Raw genomic sequence first — 15,574 nt, 5'->3', positions numbered from 1 at the left:
TGGTTTTGAAAATTACTCGCCTCCGTTTTGAAAATTTGCGGGAAAATTTCGTGGAATGAGATCCGCCTGTCGGTACGAGGTTCAACCATTCCTCGCGCCTTTACCAGGGGTAATTGAACCAAGGATCAATTATGCGCTCTAACTTGACTCAAATATCTAAATTATGCTCTGTTTTTCCTAGAATGCACAAAGAATCAGGCTTCTGCTATGGAATTTTGAAAATAATGCAAGTTTTGAAAAACATGATGTTTGCTTTGGAAAATTGAAATGCAATTTAAAAATGACAGGAAAATGCTTGAAAATGGAATTCCTAGGAAAATTATTGAATTTCATTAGAAATCAGAAATTTGCATTGGAAAGTGATTTCTCAGGAAAACTTGAACTTTGGAAAATCGATTTTGAGTTTTGGGTTACTTTTTTGAGGAAATGGATTTGAGAAATTCTGGGAAAATCAGGAAATTCATTGGAAAATTATTTTTTTAGATGGAAAATGGATTCTCAAAAAAACTGGAAAATCTAAGAAAATCGATTTCTGAAAACTTGGGATTTTGAAATTTGAGAATGTTAACATTGGAAAATCTTGATTTGAACTTGGGAAATGCCTTGAAATCTCATTTTAAAATTTAGAATTTTGATAAAATCCAATCCTAAGAAACTTGGTAAATCCTTGAGAAAATTGATTTTTTTGAAATTGAAGTTGAAGAATGAATTTGAAAACAATGCAATTTGAATAATATGAATGAATGAATATGAATTTGAAAGAGAATTTCAATTGAGGAATTGGGAAATCCTTTTGAAACTTTGAGAAATGCAGTGCATTTTTGAAGTTAGCCTAAGAGTGTAGGCTGAATGTGGCTAATACGAAGATTATAAATCTTGGTTTTCTTCGTATTCTGACTATGGCCATAAATACAAATCCCACCGAGTTTATAAACTCCATAAAAGCTTGTGCACATGCCATTCGTGTCAACCATAGTGAATTTGAAATAATGTGCATGAATGATACATCAAATATCAGAATTTGCAGAAATTAAACTATATGCAATGCAGTCCTATTCTATGCAGGAAATGTAAATTCTTATTCCAAATATTACATTGCTTTTTACATTGAATTGAATAAAATAAAAAAATAAAATAACTAAGACTTCTTCTTGAATGTTCCTGCAAAACTGGAAAACAAGGTTAGCACAAAAATGTAGGTTTTTCTGAATTTATCCGAAAATATGTTATTCAGATATAAACCCAAATTCATACCCTCTTTGATATAAACATGATAAATAATAAATAAATTTCAAAAATAAACTTGGAAATTCGAAATTGGGGTCAAAATGACCAAAATACCCCTGATGACCTTGAAATCAAGGTTTTCTGAAAGAAATTTTATAAATTTTGGAAATTTTGAAAATCAAATAAAATAAATCAAATACAATATGATGAAATATGATGATATGCATGAAAATTTATGAAATTAGAAATTGAAATTTCGAAATTATGGTCAAAATGACAAAAATACCCCCGATAACAAGACTATGGCCTTGAAACCAGGGTTTTCTGAAATAAATTTTGCAAAAATGGAAATTGTGAAATGCAAATGACATTGAAATTAACCCTAATATGATTCTACATGCTCATGTACATGATAAAAACCCTAAAATGACAAAAATATCATAAAATATCAATTTTAACTTGATTTTCGCCTGATTTTCGCTTTTGAATTTAAAGATAAACTAACACATGGAGCAAATGAACTTGGAATTAAACCAAAATTGGAATGGACACCTAAAATAATCCTAGAAATAGAATGGATCTCGAAATTCTATTTTTTTGTATTTTTTTACTATGGAAAATAGCTAAAATCCTAAGAAAATCAAAATTTTGCCTAAAATGCTGATTGTAAAGGGGATTTCGGATATCAAACTTCCATAAAAGTTTCCCAAATTTTATGGGGTGATAGAGGACAGTAAGGCAAAGATTTGTTCCTTTTATACTTTCTGGTTTTGACCTATGGTCGGAGATGTATCACTCTGACAAGTCGGATCGGAATTCGACGATTCTAGGATTTGGGGGAAACAGACAGGTTTCGGTAAAAAATGTGGAGAAAATATCAGACAGATTGGAAAAAGGCTGAAACTGTGGGAAAATGTCCCTGACATACAGGGAAAAATTTGATATTTTTATAAAACTGGGATTTGGGTTACGGTTTGGAAATACGCACACTGTTATCAGAGACCAAAATCTCTAGTTTTTCTAGATATTGGAATTTGTCAGACAGAAAATAAATTTTCGGAAAAAATATTGAGACAGTTCCAAACATCCCCAAATTTTGGGAAATGACAGGAAAAAATGTTAGGAGTAACTTTCGTGTTGAAAGTTTTTGCAGGCGAGCTACGGATTGGGTGAACTTGATGCAATAGAGTTTTTCTATACCCTGACAAAGGAAAATCAAGATTTTCCCAGAGGTGTGGAAAATCCGATTTAACAATTCGGATCTCCCACGAGGGTGGTGCCAGAGGTTCTTGTATGCAAAAGCAGAAATTGGAAGTTTAGAGAAATAGAAAACCCGCTTTAGGGTTTGATTTTGTTCATGGGGTTACAAAACTCAAATGAAACCAATTTTTTTACAGAAAATATAGAACATATAAACCTAACAGTATTAAAATTTCAATAATTTATTAACGGAATGTTAAACAATAAATGATGACTGGACTTGACAAGTAATATCAGAACCTATAGATTCCTAGGCAAGTGCTAATGAAACTATCAAAATGATAAAGCTACTTAAATAAAAAACCTAAGACGTGATTTTCACGAAAATGATGCTTAAAAAGAAAAAGAAAAAAGAAAACAGGGAGGTATGAAATTGATTTGATGTAGGTTATTGATGAGAAAGGATCCGGTCCATAGACCGGACAAATCCTTTTCCTCGATATAGCCCCATAACATGAGACAATCAAAACATTAAACTATAGATTTAGCATAAAATGATGATAATAGGGGCCTTACCTTGGGATTGTGGTGCACGTTTGGAGACGTAGCTGCAGCTTGCTGGGAGTTGAAGAAGATTGAAGATGATGGCTGGAAGTAGGTACCGTAGTGGTTGTCATCACGGTTGGAGGTGGCTGGACCGAAGCTGGATATGCTTGTGGCAGCTATGGCTGCAAGGGGAGCTGGACTGGTGGTTGGAAGTTGAGGTAGCACCAGCTGCTACCACAGCGTGGCTGGTACCTGCTGGCTGGACCAAGGAGAGAGTTGGGATGCTACAAAGTGGCTGGAAAAGCATTGGAAGAGGTGACGTCGGCTGAAGGTTGGTGAAGAGGCTGGGGGTTGCTTGCTGCTGGAAGTTGCAGCAAGGGCTGCTGCTGTGCTGCAGTAGAAGGCTGAAGGTGGAAGCTTGGTGGCCTCAATGGCTGGAATAGGCTGCTAGGGAAAGTGGAGAGAAAGAGAGCTGGAGAGAAGAGAGAGTATGGGAGTTGGAGAGAGAGACGTGAAGAAGCAAAAATAGCCCAGTCGTGAGTTTTTTTTTTGGTTGAAAACTTAGGAAAAATAATGATTTTCCTAAGTTTTCATGGAGAGATAACCTTGATGAGAAGGGGGGGGGGGGGGGAGAGAGAGAGAGAGGGGGCTATGACATACGTGAATGCCTTCAGCCGTCCCCTTCTCCTTTTTTTTTTGGTGTTAGACTTAGGGCCTAATAATCTTCTTTCCCTAAGTTTCTTAATGGGATTGGATTTAATAAAAAAGGAAAGGAGGATTTACGTGAAATGGGCTGGACAAGAGGGAGAGGAATGAAGCAAGGAAGGGAAGAAAGAAAGGGAAGAAAAAGGAAAAGAGAAAAGGAAAGAAAGAAGGAAGAAAAGAAAGAAAAAGAAGGAAAAGAAGGAAGGAGAAGAAAGAAGAAGAAAGGAGAGGAAGGAAGAAAAGGAAAGAAGAAATAGAGGGGCTGGTGGTTTGGGCGACCACCTTGCAGGTCCCACCTCTCTAAAATAAAATAAACAAATAATAAAAAAAAACAAACAAATAAAAAGAAACATCCTTTTTTTTAATAAAATAGAAATGTAAATGAATGGGCCATCTCAGAGCGGGTCCAAATTCCACTTTTGAAATTCATTTTGATGATTAGAGGGGTAAAATAGTCTTTTCAGAAAATTTCTAGACAAAATGAGCTATTTTTGGCAGTTTTTTAAACGAGCTCGAATTTTAAAGTTCAATACCCTGTTGCGAAGCAAATCCAGTATAGAATTTGAAAATTTAATTTTGAAAGAAATCCAGATTCAAACCCAGAGTCAGTTTCAGAAAATCACCACTTTACCCATTTTTATTAGGAAAATTACCATTTTACCCCTAGGTCATCCCGGACCCCAGTCAGTTAGAGTCAACCAAGCTCATTGGTCAGTTCAAAACAGTCAAAATATCAGTCATTTCAAGCTCATTTGAGCTCACAATGAACAAATCATTTTCATTTCTGACCATTCCTGCCAAAATGGGATCATTTCTTTAGAAATGAGCTCATTTCTCACTCAAATCTAAGCCAGTTGTCTTCGAGTCAGTCATTCACAATCAATCATGTTTCTCTGAGTCTAGCCTGAACTCACCAGGAGTTCAAGTGCTCCAGTTTCAGTTGAAAACCATTTCCAAGTGTCCAGGAGCCTATTTTAGCCTGTTCTAGCTCTTTAAGCTAAAAATGAGCTGAGTTCAGTCAATTAAGCTAGTGTTTGAGCTTCAATTTTAGTTCATGTCAGTATTACTGACCTTTGTTCTATCTCAAACTCAACTCAAATTCATAATTCACTTCACTTCAGTGACCATTCTGTACCATTTCTCTAAAAATGACATCTTTTCTTGAAAATTTAGTCAGAAAGGTCAGTTGAGTCTGTGTCTGATCAGTTCATTTGAGTTTTGAAACTCTAAAACCCAGCTCAATCTAACTCATTTCAGTTTAATTCAGATCGGACCCTAATTTTTATTAGTGTCACTCTAACCGAGTAGAGTCCAAAATCCATTTCTTAAACCATTTTGCAAATTTTATCAATTTTAACACTTTTTGAACTCGTACAACTGCCAATCAGGGTCTAATCTCCAAATTTCTTTATTTAGGGTCTGCATTTCGCATGTCATTTATCATCATTTCATATCATTTCTCAGCATTTTATAATATTTCATCACATCTCATTTCATTTTCGAAGTCTAGAGTTCCAGTTTTATAAATTTCAATCTAGATTGAGTTTTTAAAGTTTTCAGAAATCAATTTCAAACCCTAGATTTCCAAAATTGACATTTTTACCTCCAAGAGTCTAAACTTGGAAATATTTTCTCTAGAAAAACAATTTAGATTTATTTCAAACTCAAATTTTCAAATTCTACACTGGATTTGCTTCACAACGGGGAATTGAACTTCAAAATTCGAGCTCGTTTCAAAAACTGCCAAAAATAGCTTGTTTCGTTCAGAAATTTTCTAAAAAGACCATTTTACCCCTATGATTATCAAAATGAATTTCAAATTTGGAAAGAGAGCTTGCTCTGAGATGGCTCCTTCATTTCTATTTAAAAAAAAAGTTTTATCTTTTCCTTTTCTTTCGTTTTATTTTTTTTATTGTTATTTTATTTTCTTTAAGAAGAGGTGGGACCCACAAGGTGGTTGCCCAAACCTCCAGCCCCATCTCTCTTCCTTTCTTTCCTTTTTCTTTTTCCCTTTCTCTTTCCATTTCTTCTTCCTTTCTTTCCTTTTCTTTTTCTTCTTTCTTTCCTTTCTTTTCTTCCATTTCTTTCCGTCTTCCCTTTCTTCCTTTCCCTCTTGCCCAACCATTCACGTAAAGGGTTCTCTCCCTCTTTCATTGTCTCATTAAACCCTAGGTAGAGAGCAATTAAAACCTAAGTTAAAAAAAAAAAGAAAAAAAAAAGAAAAAGAAATAGTAAAGGGCTCTCACGGTTGCCCCTTTTCAGCCTTTTCTCTCTCTCTCTCTCTCTCTCTCACCCTTGTAGCAAGCCTTACCTTCCTCCTTAGCAGTGGTTTCAACCACCTCTTTGCAGCCATCTCCACCTTCATCAAGAGTCCAGCCAGCAGCACCTTGCTTCATCATCAACACCTAGCTTTAACTTCCAAGGGCTCTTCCGGCATCTCCATGGTGAGATTGGGTAACCTCAGCTACCCCAGCCACTTCCATCTTCCAGCCACCTCAAGCAAGCACAATACCTCCATCCAACCCGAGCTAATCCAAGGAACATTCAAGAAGAAGATTTTTTTTTCTTATTTCATTTCAAATTCAATGTAACATCAAATGTAATAATTTGGAATAAGAGTTACATTTTCTGCTTAGAATAGGACTGCATTGCATATAGTTTAATTTCTGTAAATTTCAATATTTGATGTATCATTCATGCATATTTTTCCAAATTCACAATGGTTGACATGAATGGCACGTGCACAAGCTCTTATGGAGTTTATAAACTCGGTGAGATTCATATTTATGGTCATAGTCAGAATACGAAGAAAATCAAGATTTATGATCTTCATATTAGCCACATTCAGCCTACACTCTTAGGCTAACTTCAAAAATGCACTGCATTTCTCAAAGTTTCAAAAGGATTTCCCAATTCCTCAATTGAAATTCCCTTTCAAATTCATATTCATTCATTCATATCATTCAAATTGCATTATTTTCAAATTCATTTTCCAATTTCAATTTCAGAAAAATCAATTTTCTCAAGGATTTACCAAGTCTTTCTCAGGATTGGATTTTCTCAAAATCCTAAGTTTTCAAATGACATTTCAAAGCATTTCCCAAGTTCAAATCAAGATTTTCCAATGTTTTAAAATTCTCAAACTTCAAAGTCCCAAGTTTTCAGAAATCGATTTTCTCAAAGATCCAATTTCCTGAGAATCCCTTTTCTATTTCACAAAGTTATTTTCCAATGAATTTTCTTGATTTTCTCATAATTCTCAAATCCATTTTCTTAGAAAAGAAAATTCCAAATCTCAAAAATCGATTTTCCCAAGATTTAGGTTTTCCTGAGAATTCATTTTTCAATACATTTTCTTATTTCTAATGAAATTCAATGATTTTCCCAGAAATTTCATTTCAAGCACTTATCCAATCATTTTCTAAGCATATTTCAACATTCCAAGCAAACATCATTGTGATCATTGCAAAATTTTTCCTCTCGTAATATTCTCTCTCTTCCTTCTCTTTTCCTTTCCAACCTCTTATTTTCCTCCTTTTTGAAGGGAGAAAAGATAAAAAACGGAAAGAAAGAGAGAAGAGAAAAGAAAGAAGAGAAGAGAAGAGTAACTCTTTTGCGGGTCTCACTTGACCTTAATTTTAAAAATATTTGAAATAACTCGCCTCCGTTTTTGAAATATTTGCGGGAAAACTGGGAGACGGGATCCACTCATCGGTACGAGGTTCGACCGTTCCTGGCGCCTTTACCAGGGGTAATCGAACCAAGGGTCGAATTAATGCCTTTTGCTTTGAAAATAATTTATCTAAGTATTTATCCTAAGTATAAATGCACAAAGAATCATGCTTGTGCAAATGCAAAGATGTATGCCCTTTTTGAAAATATTTTAAAGATTTTCAAGTGTTTCTGAGATGAATCTGATAAAGTGAAGAAATGATTTCTAACTTAGAACTTAAGATTAAAGTTCTAAGTTTTAGAATATTCAAGAGCTTGGAATATGAGTCTGGATTTGGAAAAAATGATCTTGAAATTGAGAGGAATAGAGAAGAAAGGAAATTTTAAAGTCATAAATGGATTTTGAATTAGAAATTTGGACTTAAGTTTTTGGAATGGAATTGAATTCTATCTTTGAAATTTGAAGTCAAAAATGAAATGTGGGAAGAATAAAAGTGATTTGAAAGTTGGAATTCAAGATGGAATTTAAATAAAAAATCTGGATTCTAAATAGAGTTGGAGATTGAATTCTGGATAGGAGTTGGATCTGAAATCTGAAAAATGAAAGTGGAATTGGTTTTTTTTGGAATTTTGAGATCTGAGATGGAATTGGGATTGGATCCAAGATTTGGAATCTAAGATGGTGTCCGGATCTGAAATCTGAGATCCGAAATAGAATGGGATTCTGGATCCTAAGAAATGGATTTCGGATCTGAAGTCTAAGATCCAAAGTAGCATTGGGTTCTAGATCCTACAGGGAATTTGGATCTGTAATTCGAGATCCAGAGTGGAATTGGAATTTTGGACCCTAAGATGGATTTGGATCTGAAGTCTAAGATCCAAAGTAGAGTTGGATTCTGGACCCTAAGAGTTGGAATTTGGATCTGAACCTGAGATCCAAAGTAGAATTAGGTTCTGGATCCTAGAATGGATTTGGATCTGAAGTCTGAGATCCAATGTAGGATTGGATTCTAGATCCAAAGAATTGGATTTTGGATCTGAATCTGAGATCCAATGGTAGAATGAGGATCTGGATAGTAAATGAAATTTGGATCTATGATTGGAGATCCAAAGTGAAATAAGGGTTTGGACCCTAAATGGAATTTGGATCTGTGATGGGAGATCCAGAGTAGAATAAGGATTTGAATCCTAAATGGAATTTGGATCCGTGATTGGAGATCCAAAGTGGAATGGAGTCCTATACTTGGAAATCTGGATCCATGTTGAGACTAGGATTTGATTTTGGATTTGGGTTTTAAGAAGTCCAAAATAGGACTTTTAAAGATGATCTGGGTTTTTGAAGATCCAGATTTGAACTTGAGAAGGTTTTGAGATTCAAAGTCAATCTCGACTTTGATTTAAAACTTGAAGAAAACTTGGTTTTGAATCAGAAGATAGATCAGAAACTTCAAAGTTAAATTGAACTTTGAAATTGGGATTTTGAATTGAGTTTTGAATATAAAGTGATTTTGGAGTTTTAAAGTCAAATTGGACTTTGAAGTTGAAATTTTGAATCTTAAAACGAGATAGAATTGGATTTGAATAAGATCTGATGAAGAAGAAGAAACACTTGGGATTTTGAAAAAGAAGTTTTGAAAATATGATGCAATTCTATCCTATATGATGAATGAATTTGAATAAGTTTGAAATTTGAAATTTGAAATTTGAAAAGCTATTTCATTCTTTAAATAAATTAAAAATAAGATTGAAAATATAATACATCCTTGACTATGGTCATTGAATGTATTATATGATAATCTATATTTAAATTCAAAAGAAGAATAAAATACATTTTTAGTGCTTTTATAGAATTTAAAATGAAATTAACCCTCAATATACCCTGACTATGGCCATTGGTATATATTTTGAGTTAATCCTAAGTTAAATTCTGATAAAAGAAAGAAAATATTTTGAGAAAATATGATGAATTTTGAAAGTAGATCCAGTGTGGATCCAGTGTTATTTGGTAAGAAATAAAAATGCTAAGTTTTGTCCACACCCTGACTATGGCCATTGATGTGGATCAGCAACTTAGTATCGATTACTTCTTACGAAATGGTGCACATGCCATTCGTGTTTTACCATTGTGAGAATTTGAGAAATAAAGGAAGAAATGCATGAACAACAAGTAATTCAATGATATTTACAATGCTCATCCATTCTTCCTAAAGCAGGAAAGGTAAATTCTTATTCCAATCTAACTATTACAATGGATAAAATCAAATGTACAACCTTAAGTAATGATATCTTTTCCATATTTCCTGTAAAACAATCAGGTTAGTAAAAGGGAAAATCATATATATATATAGAAATCAAATGATGACAATGATAAGAAGGATGGAAAAGATATCTATATACTTACATACATATATATACATACATGTATTGGTGTATTCACATAAATGTATATATCTATGTATAGGCATATATACATATATATACATGTAGGGGTATATTTAATGGAGAAATGTGCTGAGGGATAGATTATGTCCAGGTTGCTGCAAGCAACCCCTTTCAGTAATGAAGGCAATTTGTGATAAATAAAAAAAAGTGAGGTACATGGTGTTTGGGAAATGTGAATTTCTAGGTACAGCAGTGGAGGTGTTCATTTCAGCTGGTGACAACAGCCGATGGAAGAATGTTGATGATGGATCAAGAATAAATGTGGATGCACAGAAATTCTGTGGCAGGGGAGGCTGCAAATCATATTGGCAAAGGTAGCAGTAGGAGTTACATGTAGTGGCTGTGGGTGTTGAAATGGAATTGTACTTAATAAATACAACCAATCATGCTTGCTATGGGGTTGATGATGGCGCACAGCCATCGATGGAACTACTATAGTAGATGCGAGGCTACAACAACTCAAGGAGTTGCTGTAGACGGATGGTAGAGATAATACTGGTGGTGGACAGTGTTATCGTCGCAAAATTTTTCCCCCGCCTTCCCTTCCTTGCGGAAGAGAAAAAGAGAGAAACGCTTTCGCGATTCAAACTTTGACCGGATTTTGGAAATTGTTTTGAAATACTCGCCTCCGTTTTGAAAATTGCGGGAAAATCCATGGGATGGGGCTCGACCTGTTGGTACGAGGTTCGACCGTTCCTGCCGCCTTTAACAGGGGTAATCGAACCAAGGACCAAAACTATGCTTGACTTAGCGAAATTATCAAAGTTATGTTCTATCCTAAATGCATAGAGAATTCAGGCATGTGCTATGAGATTTTGGAAAATGCCAGTTGGAAAACATGATGTATGCTTAGAAAAACATTTGGAGTTGGAAAGAATCTCTCAGGAAAAAGGTCAATTTCTCAGGAAACTCAGATAAAAAAGGGGTTTTTGAAAACATGAGAAAGCTTATAAAGATGTGGAAAATTCAGAAATAGTTGAAAATCTTGGGAAAATGGAAGTGATTCTTGAGAAAAGATGGACTTTTTGAAAAGGGAAGCACTTCTTAGGAAAACTTGGACTTTGAGAGTTTTCTTAGGAAAATGATGGAAATTCATAGGAAAGCTCATTGGAGAAGGAAATTCAAAACTTGGGGAATCGAAATCCTGGGAATTTTACCTTTTTGAAATACTCGGAAATCGATTTTGGATCTTGAAGAAAGATTGGAAAACTCTTTTGAATATCTTAAGAAAATATCATTTTCCTGGGAAAACTGTGGAAAAGCTTGTCTTTGGAAAACCGATTTTGAAAAATCCTTAGAATTTCTTGAGAAATCGATTTCTTGAGAATGAAGTTTTCTTGAGAAAATCTTGAGAAAATCAATGATTCTATGATGCAAATGACATAAGTGAATGAATGTACTTTGAAAAGATTTTCTAAGAGATTTGTTGGAAAAATATGCATTAAGTCAAGATAAATCCTTCACATATTCTGACTGTGGCCATGAATATGTTCAGAATTTAGTTGATTTGATGCACATGATTTTGAAAACTTTGGAAATATGATGTGCATTTTAAGATAGCCTAAGAGTGTAGGCTCAATGTGACTAGTAGAAAGATGACGGATCTGGGTCTCGTCCATATTCCGACTAGGGCCGTAAATATGGATCCCACCGAGTCCATCAACTCCCTAAGAGTTGGTGCACGTGCCATTCGTGAACATCCATAGTGCTTTTGAAATAAAATGCATGAATCATATAATCAGGATATTGCATAAATTCAAACTATATGACATGCATCCTAGTCTAAGCAGGAAATTAACTCTCTTATTCCAAAATTATTACATCACTAAATAAAGGAAATAAAAGAAATTTGCAGACTTCAGCTCCTTCTTTTGATTGTTCCTGCCAAACTTGAAATTGGGTTAGCTCAAATATGTGGGTTTTTCCAAGATTTTCCAATAATATTATGAAATTATTGGATTTAATTGGATATAAACCCTATTCTCGTGCTTCCTTGATATTTTGAAATGATGAAAATGCTAGAAATTCAGTGAAAAACAATTTGAAATTCGGAATTGAGGTTAAAATGACCAAAATACCCCTAAAATTAAAGTTACATCTTTAAAATCAGGGTTTTTTGAAGGAAAACTTGGTAAAATTGAGATTTTGAAATTCAAATTGAATCAAATGATAATGAAATGCAGTACGAGATATGATGACATGCTGCTAGACACATTAAGACAGTAAAATTAGAATTTGGTATTTTGCAATTTATCAAAAACAACGAATTTCGCTTGTTTTTCGCTTGGATCGGGGTCCTGCGGGACCCTGTTTTGGTATTATGGATGATCCGAACCTCAAATGGATTCCAAATTGCACCAAATTCGGTATTAAGCATCTAAACACTCTGATAAACAACCTAGAATGCTAAAAATCACGAAATGATATGATTTAAATGCTAAAATTCAAGGAAAGTCCTAAAATGATGGATTTTGCATATGGATCCGAACCAAATACAATGCCTAATATGATAATGCAAGATTTACAACATGGAAACTTCTGATATTTTGCAGACTGCTAAAAGACCCAAAATGGAACATTTTTGGTTTTTACAGCCTTGGGATTTGAGCCATGGTGAGTTCAATAACAGAGATTTAGTTTTGACAGAGGTAAAAATCACACTAATCTGATGAAAAATGCTAAAGAAATACAAAACGGCCATGAAAATTTATGAAATTAATCAGAGTTATGCATGACATCTACATGAACAGCTTTCATGTTTATGACTTTGGCATTTGATCAACGGAAACACAGATAACAATATAACTATTCCTGCCTAAACTAACAGAACAGACAAATGTAGCAAAACATGGGGCTGACAAGAAAAATCCGAAGCAGGGGTCAACACTGTTCTAAAAATTACAGTCTTTTAGATTCAAACAGAGGACATCTCGGACACTACTTTCACTTTTGCCAGTTTTGGATTTGGAGCAACACACAAAGAGAAACCATAGCCCTAAGTCGATCCAAGATCTCAGAGGCCCAAATTAGGCTCTGACACGTGTACCGACATCTCGGATTTTTGTCAGACATTAAAAAAAATCAGAAAATTTAAAAAAATCATATTGAAAACTAGACATGCTCCCGAGTTCAGAACAGCTTTCGGATTGAAAATCGGATCTTTCATGAGGGATATCTCGATTTTACAAGTCGGCAAATGATTTTCAAAACGTATCCCAGGTAACAAAACCCGACTTGCCATTTTGAATGTTTACCGCAGTAAACAAATTCAAATGGCTCCAAATTTTTGGCAAAATTTTAGGGACACCTAAGGGCGCATTCCGTGATTTTTTTGGGATTTTTAATAAAAAACAAATGCATGAAATGACGTGTGGACTGACTGACAAAAACAAAGACCTACTGAAAATAAGCAGAATTGAAATAAAGGCTAAATTAATCCTAATTAATTCATGAAATATGCTAAATGAATGAAATAAAATGCAAATTAAACCTAGCTAACTATATGAATGTTAAAAATTATCAAGAAAGCATAACAAAACATTTTTATATATGTCGTTTTATGAGAATAGCTCAATCCATCCCTCGGATGAGCTCTTTCTTCAAACGACTCCCGATTCGAATTATAGAATCACATCAAGGGGAAAAGAAGTGCACCTTGCTTCGTTACGCGGCGTAGGAGCTCTTGAAAGGGGCAGCTATCATGAGCTTCCTTCGTCCTTTGCTCCGGGCTTCGGATGGTTCACAAAAATCGACCTCTGTTGGAATCGAATTCGCCACAGCACGAGCTTTACTCGACCTTCTTCAATGCGCCAAAGGGGGCACGATTTCCAAAGTTCAAAATCGGATTTTAGGAAGGCTAGGTCGGATTTTGCAAGTTCACAAGAGCTAAAAAAAATGATCTCCTATGCTGGACATGGAGCCTTGTTTTTATAGATTTTCTGAAAAAAATTTGAATTTCAAACAGGCTGGATCTGAGCCCTCCATGTGGCGCCATCTCAGGGGGTGTCATCTGAGGGGTTTGAAATTCTAATTTGTCTTCTGTAGGGAGCCCTCAGGTGGCGCCACCTCAAAAGGCTATTTTGATTTTTTGAGAAAAATAAAAAAATGGAAATTTTGTGGGTGAGACACCTCAGCAGGGGGAATTTGGAATTTTTCAAAAGTTTGCTTGATTCTCTCTGCAGGGAACTCCCAGAAGGCGCCACCTCAGAGGGTGCTCTCTTGGAATTTGAAATTCAAACTCACCTTTTGTAGGGAGTCCTCAGGTGGCGCCACCTCATGGTGGGCTACCTTTTTTTAAAAATAAAAAAAAAATAAAAAAATAAAAATGGAGCCAAGTGGAGTCCTGGAATGGTACCACCTCAAAAGGTGTTTGACACATGTCAGAAGGACAGAGCAGTGGGCTCAGAAGGCGCCACCTCAGAGGAATTTGAATTTTGCTTTTTCTGGTGAAAGGAGATCTGGACATGTGGCAGTCTAGGATGGTTCCAAGTGTCAGCCTGCTGGAGGAGGTTCTTCAGATGGCGCCACCTCAGAGGAGAAGTTTGAAATTCAAATGGAGGTTGGCCCTGGAGGAATGGAGGGTGGACATGTGGCGCCACCTCAGGGTGGCTCCTACAATGCCATGTGGCAAGAGGGAGGAAAAAGAGGGCAGTGACATGTGTCTCCTACTTTTCTGAAAAAAGTAGGGAGAGGACATGTGTCCTCTACTTTTTCTGAAGGAATGAGAAGGAGACATGTGTCACCTTCTTTTCCTGAAAGAAGTAGAAGATGACACGTGGCAGAGGGGTGAGAAGGAGGGAAGGGACATGTGGCGCCCTCATAGGCCATCTGGAAAAATCAGAGCTCCGGATTTTCGCCACCTAATGCCTTGTTTGAATTTTAAATGGTTTGCTTTTTCTGAAGAAGGCCATGAGTGACATGTGTCTCCTACTTTTCTGAAAGAGGTAGGGAGAAGACATGTGTCCTCTACTTTTTCTGAAAGAAGCAGAGAATGACACGTGGCAGAGGGGAGAGAAGGTGGGCCAAGCCATGTGGCGCCATCTCAGATAAGATGAAAAAGGTAGAAGTTCAGGATTTTCGCCACCTATGAGGAGTTTTGAACTTTTGAATTCTAGTTTTTCTGAAGAAAGCAGGAAATGACACATGGCACTTGCTTTTTCTGAGGAAATGAGAGCTTGCCATGTGTCCTCTGCAGGAGACACTCCAGATGGCGCCACCTCAGAGGAGACAAGCCTACCTTTTTTGTAGGAATTTAGGAGTGACACATGTCTCCTACTTTTCTAAAAAAAAGTAGGAAGAAGACATGTGTCAGGCTACTTTTCTAGAAGGAAGGAGGGGTTGACACGTGTCCTCTGCAGGAGACACACTTCAAGTGGCGCCACCTCAGAGGAGACAAACTCCACTTTTTCTAGACAGGACAACCTATGACACTTGGCATCTTCTGGTAGTCTTTGAAATGACACATGGCGCAGGATGGATAGGGTGACACATGGCAGATAAAATGGGATGACATGTGGCGGCTTCTTAGGGTAGCCCCACACTGACACGTGGCAGAAGAGGGAACGTGACATGTGGCACCAACTCTAGGTGAACCCTATGCTGACACATGGCATGTAAATGGGAGGAGAGAGTGGCACCAATCCAGGGGACAAGGCTCCTATATTTTTGGGTTTTTCAAAATTCAAATTTTCAAAAGGAAAGCTTGTGTGACACCATCTCAGTGTGGGTCCCACATTGCTTCTTTATTGAAATAAGGATAAAACCACAACTTCTTTTTGGAATT

The sequence above is a fragment of the Nuphar pumila genome, chromosome 5 (assembly GCF_984573655.1).
Source record: "Nuphar pumila chromosome 5, dmNupPumi1.hap1.1, whole genome shotgun sequence".
NCBI classification, from domain to species: Eukaryota; Viridiplantae; Streptophyta; class Magnoliopsida; order Nymphaeales; family Nymphaeaceae; genus Nuphar; species Nuphar pumila.
The sequence above is the reverse complement of the archived record's forward strand: the minus strand, read 5'-3'. Positions refer to the sequence as shown.